Source organism: Vicia villosa, linkage group LG3 (genome assembly GCF_029867415.1).
Source record: "Vicia villosa cultivar HV-30 ecotype Madison, WI linkage group LG3, Vvil1.0, whole genome shotgun sequence".
In the NCBI taxonomy this organism is placed as follows: Eukaryota; Viridiplantae; Streptophyta; class Magnoliopsida; order Fabales; family Fabaceae; genus Vicia; species Vicia villosa.
Window position 1 is genome coordinate 76,055,174 of NC_081182.1, and position 7,090 is coordinate 76,062,263.

General features: G+C 31.9%; 1 long non-coding RNA gene across 6 annotated transcripts; it reads left to right on the forward strand.

The window, feature by feature from the left end:
• The first annotated feature begins 2,565 nt into the window (after window positions 1–2,565).
• LOC131661923 (uncharacterized) lies at window positions 2,566–6,848 on the forward strand. 6 transcript variants are annotated; one of them, XR_009301317.1, is made up of 5 exons: window positions 2,566–2,690; window positions 2,849–3,242; window positions 3,368–3,729; window positions 3,805–3,903; window positions 5,534–6,843. It is a non-coding gene; the product is annotated as an uncharacterized LOC131661923 (long non-coding RNA). The 6 variants fall into 6 exon arrangements; XR_009301316.1 differs by having other exon boundaries at window positions 5,613–6,842; XR_009301313.1 differs by having other exon boundaries at window positions 3,805–6,848.
• Window positions 6,849–7,090: the final 242 nt, after the last annotated feature.

Here is a 7,090-nt window from a genome sequence, read left to right on the forward strand (position 1 = left end):
ATATAAAATTCTAGCAAATATTTTTATATTAGGGGTAAAAAAAAAATTTGGTGCCCTTAAAATTATGGGGCCCTGGGCTCCCGCCCCACGAGCCCATGCTCAGGGCCACCCCTGTGCACAACCATTCATCTTCTTCCGTGAAATAGTAACTGATATGGAATTCATTTTCATTGTTGAAGTTGTGATGATGATGCCGTTTAATAGTAGACCTCTAACTAATTAATTAAATGTTAACTAATTTTTATATTTTATTTGTTAATTAAAATAATTAATTTTAAAATTTAAATTTAAATTGAGATCATCATATTTTTTTATTTTTCATAAATATTGATCAATAATCGTGCATCATATATAACAGACTAATTTATTATACAAAAAAAAAAAACTCTCTAGACCATTAAGTAGATAACAAAAAATTTAAAAAATAATTTTATAAACACGTAGACCCCATACCATATCAATTCAAACATTTAGAAATACATTTTACCCAGCAGTGGGGCAACCATCAATTATTGGAAATTCCCTTACTAGTTGATTTGCAATTATTTATTGTAATTCTATTCTCCTCGAATATTTTTGCCATTTTTTTCTTTATCTAAAGGTGGACAAGATTCTTAGGATTACATAATGTGGACACAATTTAGGCATATATAATAAATTCTCATAACACACCAATATAGTATTCTGAGAATTTGTAACACCACACTCTCTTTTAGAAAACGAATTTAAGTTTGGTTTTTAGAGTTGTCTACTTAAAAAACAATTTAATAATGTATAAAAGAGACACTTATGCTCCATTATTGATTTAAGAATTTCTCTTATAACGAATTTTCGGTAGGGATGTGTAAAATATTCGGTTTTGATATTAAAATTCATAATCAAATCTAAATCACTTTTAAATATTCGGATATAATTGAATGGTTATTAACCGGTTTAGTTATTAATGGTTTGGTTATCCATTCATATAATCCGGATATAATTAAATGATTATTAACCGGTTAAATTATTTTGGATTCGGTTATAATCCAGTTATTATTCAAATCCAAATATTTTAATTTTCAAATTTTTTTTTTTTTTGAAAAAAAATATTTTCGGAAAAAATAATTTTTAAAACTGAATTTTTTTTAAAAAACCGGTTATATAATCATAACCAAATTTATAACCGGTTTTATAACCAGTTTTGATTAAAATGTGGTTAGGGTTATAAATCCAAACCGTTTAAATAATTTTAAAATGGTTATGATTTGGTTTTTGAAAATAACCAACCATGCACACCCCTAATTCTCAGACAACCAAGATATCTTAAGAAGCCTACAACTAGGGGTGGCAAAACGGGCCGCCCGCCCCGCCTTATGCCCGCCAAAAAACGAGCAGGGCGGCCATGCCCGCCAAGTAAAATGGGCATCAAAATCATGTCCGCCTGGCCAAGATGGCGGGTTGGCGGGCAGCGGGCTTACCCGCCTATTTTTTTATATATTTTTTTAATAGATTAATATGTTTTTTTACCTTTTAATTAAAGTTTTCACTTATTTTTTTAAAACAATTTTTTATAAAAGTAATTTTTTAACAAATTTACTCTAAAAAATATAACATATATTTATAAATAAATGTATAAAATAAACCATCAAGAATTGCAATGACTAGAATTAACTAAAAAAAGAGTGAGTTTTGGAGGAGGAGCGAGTTTTGGCGAGCGGCGGGTTTTGGCGGGGCGGGTATGGCGGGCGGCGAGCCTAAAATCCCAACTCAACCCGCCAATTTTTGGCGGGTGCGCGGGCGGCCCGGCGGGCCCCGGCCCGCTTTGCCACCCCTACCTACAACCTATTGGAAGTGAAACGTGAAAGAGCCTAGTAATGATGGATTAAAAAAAGTTTATTAGGATGTAAAGTATAACTATCTCTTTTTTACGTGGATGGGAACCCACTTACTAAAAGAATAATCCTTAGTAAATTTCTTAATTCAAAATTTTAATTTATTTAATTATGAAAAATATAATAAAAAGTGGTAAAACATTTTTAATGAGCCCAATGGATCTCCTTATTAGCAAGGAAGAGAATAAATAAGGTCCACCTACATAAATATATTGTATGACATATTTAAATTTAATTTAACTTTAATAAAAAAGTTAGATTTAAATATTTTTAATACTATTTAATTAAATATATTAGACTTAAACTATTAATTTTTTTATAAAATTTAATATGTCCCCATATATATATATATATATATATATATATATATATATATATATATATATATATATATATATATATATACTATCTTACCATTACTAAAGAATTGACCAAACACCCCATTATGCCCTTAACATCAATTTATTTTACACAGCAAAAAGGATAAAAACATAACTTTCTAAATCAAAGACTTCTGCTTCATTTTTGTGTAAGACATACCAATTAAGCCCTTCATAAGTCAAGTTCTTTGTTGTACTATAAAAAATGGCATGTCTTACTACAAGGATAAAATTGTAACAACCTAAATAAAACAACTCACTTCTCCCAATTTCATGCCATCTGCTCGGTTCCTATTGGTCAGCATAGAAAAACAAACTTTTCCCTCCTTCCAAAAGTCATTTTCGATGTAAGAGAGAGCACAAGTCTCTGAAACTTCTCTCTCCATCACAACCTTGGCTATTCTCCGTTGAATACCGTCCAACCTCTGCTTCCATTCAGGTTTCTTCTTCAACATATTCCTTTACTGGGTTCTTAATGTCCTTCTCTATCTCCTTCATTTTGATGCTATTCATCCTTCATATTAAGCTTCGATTTTTATGCACTTTTTACATATGCTTGATATTAAACTTCGAGTTTCGTTTGTATTTCTTCCACAGATTCGGCCAACAAGAATGTCCAGGGCTCCAATACTCATCAAGGATCTGGTCCACAGAAATAAGGTTTGGAAGATGCTGATAAGGGTTGTTGATTTGTGGGTTGTTAAGGAGAAAACAGGACATTTATATTCATCGTTTCCTTTCTATTTCGTTTCTATTTCACTTACCATTTTCCACTTCCTCTTTTCCTTTCTATTTCGTTTTATGGATTTGGTTTGATATATGTTGTTGTTAATGAGCTGTGTTCTTAAATGTGTCTCATAGTTGCCCAATATTTTTGATCTTTGATTCTTGAGGTGTGAGTTTTAAGGAGGGAGAAGCAATTGATGATGCAATTCGACATTTATATTCATCGGATCTGAGATTTAGTTGGGGTATCTATGTTGTTCAGAAGGTAAAGTTGTTAGTCGTTTTTTATTTTTCTTTCACAACGTTTTGTTTTTCTTTTCATCACTACAGTGATAATAACTTCTTTATCTGCACAGTTTGTTTGATAATAATAATCGCTTTGAATTGCAGGAAATCGATGTTGCTGCCCTTCACCAAATTATTGAGGATGGAATTAGACATATTTTGATTTGCATTGTGATATTTGAAATTTATTGGTTTTATTGGTTTTTTGGTGTATTGGCAGGAGTGATATTTAATAAATTTTCATGTTTTCCTAAATGATGAAATATGAGCATACATTTGCTTAAAAAATTTACCCTCAAATGAACATACATTTGCGCTAGGAATGGTTTTGCATATAAATGATGAACATGTAATGTGTTCCTATTTTTTGATTTGGATTTACTTTGAAATGCAGAGGGATTGATTATGCACTTGCCAATGGTGAACCCCCGCCAAAAGCTAATGAACTGCCTACCTTGATGAAACAGGTGATTTCTAATGCATAATGTAGATTACTCTATCACTTTTTTCTTACCATATTTTATTAATTTCTATGTAATTAGGTTTGAGGCTTTTACTCTTCCTTTTTTACACATATGTATCAAAGAAATATAGATGAACTATCACTTGCAGATGTGATGGTTTTGATGATATCTGTGAAGGTAAGTTTGTTTCTCGACATTGATAAATTTCTATTAGTTGTGGGTTATTATTCGGTCTTTGCTCTTCAAGAAAATGCCCACCAACACTGTTTTATGAGTGGTGAGAGCATGGCCTAGAAACCTCAAGGGACAGAGCTCAAGTTCCCTTGGGATCAGTTGTAAAATGGCCACTACTCACTAGCACTGTTAACTAAGGATAAATTGGTAAAAAATTTCATGAAATGTAACCCACCAAGGAATGCTCCAGCACTGTGCCTAAAATGATTTTGGAGCATTTGTTTAAGTTATCGATTTCAAGAAGTTTTCTCTCCAAATCTGTTTGTTTTTTACTTCTTGATGAATTTCAATTCTCATCACAAATTAAATTTTAGTCCTATACCACTGTGCCATAAAGAGTCCACTTGAGATTTATATGAGCCATGTTGTGTTTGTCTAGAATCTGGAGTTATGTATCCCAACATTACTTAAGCCATGAATTTATTTCCTTTATTTCACAGACTATGTGGATCTGATTTTTCATATGCAGAGTTTACATATTTTATAACCTCATTATTTATTTGTCATTATCTATATGGCTTATTTTCTTACCTTCATATTCAGTCGTTTTGATTACTTATGAAGACACTAATTAGACCATAGCTTGCCTACAATTGTTTTAGTCAAAACATTGAGATTCATTTTGCTGCATCCAAACTGTTTCAAATTGCAATTTCCTTTGTCAAATATGAAAGTCAGTTGATATCTTAAGAAATTTGTTGGCTGCATTTTCTTATTTTTCACAATTTGAAGCCATTTGTATCATACATATTTTCTCTTCTCAACTATTCTTTCTATATATTGACTGTTTGTGTTTCATGAATTAGGGAGTTTTGTAAGAAACCAAAAACCCGTTGGAACAAGCATCTTTGCCTAACCTGTTCTTAGGAATTCTAGAGTGACCAGCAGTAATTACTATCTTGAGTCATGCGCAATTGTTAACGGTTTTTTACCTTCTACAAATATAAAGTTACTGCATAAGCATTTCAGTTTTGAATAAAGTTTTGAATAAACTGATGCAAAGTATTTTTAAGACACCCATAATTGATGCAGTAGACTAACAAAATTTCAGTGCCTTCATTGATGCTCAGTGCAAAAGTGTATGGCCTTCATCTATTCAACTTAATTGCATTTTCAAATTTTGGTTAGACTTTGAATCAATGATACTACTGACTGCATATAATATATTACCCTAAACCAACAACCATGACTAATTTGAACACCGCAAACTTTGATAGTTTTATTTATAATTGAAAGCTCATGGTTCTGCAGATTTTGAAATTGCATTGTTGTGTGGTTGACATTGTCGGGTGTTTCCTATAGTAAAGTTTAGGTGGCTTAATTATTCATGTTTTGGTGGTTCTAGATTTATACTGATTTCCTGGTGAGGGCATTTAATTGTAACAATATGAACTTATATACCTTACTGATCATGGCATATCTTATGTTGTGGTTGTATTTTTTAATATAACTTTGTTAGCCATTTCAAAAAATAATTGAAAGCAAAATTTCTATGAGTGTCTTTTCTACATTTCTTCCTTATCAAACTGTAGTTGTCTCATTCTTTTCACATGTCAAATCTGCATTTGAATAGTGTAAAAGGCTTCAAAATGTGTGGAAGTTGTACAACCTGCAGTATTTCAAGATTGTTATGACAACATTTTTGTTGCTAGGTGGGCAAAGCAGACCTAAGTAACTTAAAAAAGATGTCAAAACTGACAAGCTGGAGCTCAACCTACTAATTCAAGTACAGCTACTCAATATTTTTTTCTTTACATTTGATTTGTCATAATATTGGGTGTCAATTTTTGTCAAAATCTTCCCATTTCCCATGAGAGAGATATCAATAGACAGAAAATTATATCAACTATGACCTTTGTATTTAGATTTAGAATTTTGTGTAGTCCGTCTAAACACCCATTATCTCAACTTCTGATGTCATTTAGTTACTTGCAAAACTGCTTTTTCATTACTCAATTATTCTTTACATTCTTCATCAATAAAGGTTAATTTGAATAATTTGTCATGAATAATTGACATGAATTTGAAGGTCATTGGCAGAAGGTTTGATAACAATGTTAATTTAAGTTCAATTTGAAACGACACTATTGCCTCCACAAGTAAAAGCATCACACAATGAAGATATTGAAATGAATAACGTTGATACCATAGTGAATGGTCATGGAGATGAACCAATTCTGTTTGATAATGATGTTAATCTTGAAAATGAATTTTGGTCTAATCTACTTTGAAATTAATACATCCCAACGTTTTGTTTTTTTATTCTCTTTGAATATGTCTTTGGTGTGTCAACTTCACTTCTTTATATTTTATGCTTGCTCTAAACTTCTTTGAGCGTGGTTTTTTCCGGATTCTCTCAATGAAACAAATATCTGTTTGATTTCAAAGTGTGCTAAACCTCAAACTATGAAAGAGTTAAGGCCTATATCTTTGTGTAATGTTGCTTATAAACTGGTGGCTAAATTACTCGCTAATAGGATGAAGAGCTGTTTGGCGAAATGTGTGTCTGAGGAACAGTCTGCGTTTGTAGAAAATCGGTCCATTTTGGATAATGCTATGATGGCGATTGAGATTATTCATACTCTTAAGCGGAGAACTAGTGGTAATAAGGCTCACATGGCCTTGAAGATTGATATTAGTAAGGCTTATGATAGGGTGGTTTCATACCCCAAAATTTGCCCATACATTTTTTCCTATTCCAATTCAAATCAAGATGCAAAGCTCCAAGACACACTCTCCTATACAAGGCTCTAAAACTAGGGTTTGGCTCACTCAAAGGAAAATCCGTGAATCAATGGCTCCAAGACATCTCATATGGATCAATATATCTCACACTATCTCTATGACAAGTATCAAGGCTCAATTCAAAGGAATGGTCACTCAATTGTTTAGAAAGTCAACAGTCGGCTATCTTGACCTAAAAGTCAACTGTGGTCAAAGTAAAGTCAAAACTCCTAATTTTTTGTCAAGATCCTCATATTGAAGTATCATTCACCATTTGATCAAGAATTGATCATGGTTCATCAAGGAAAGAACAAAAATCAACAAATCAAAAAGTTTCTAAATTAGGGTTTTGCATAGGAAAAGTCAACTGAACTTTGACCAGCCATAACTCTCACATGGAACATCA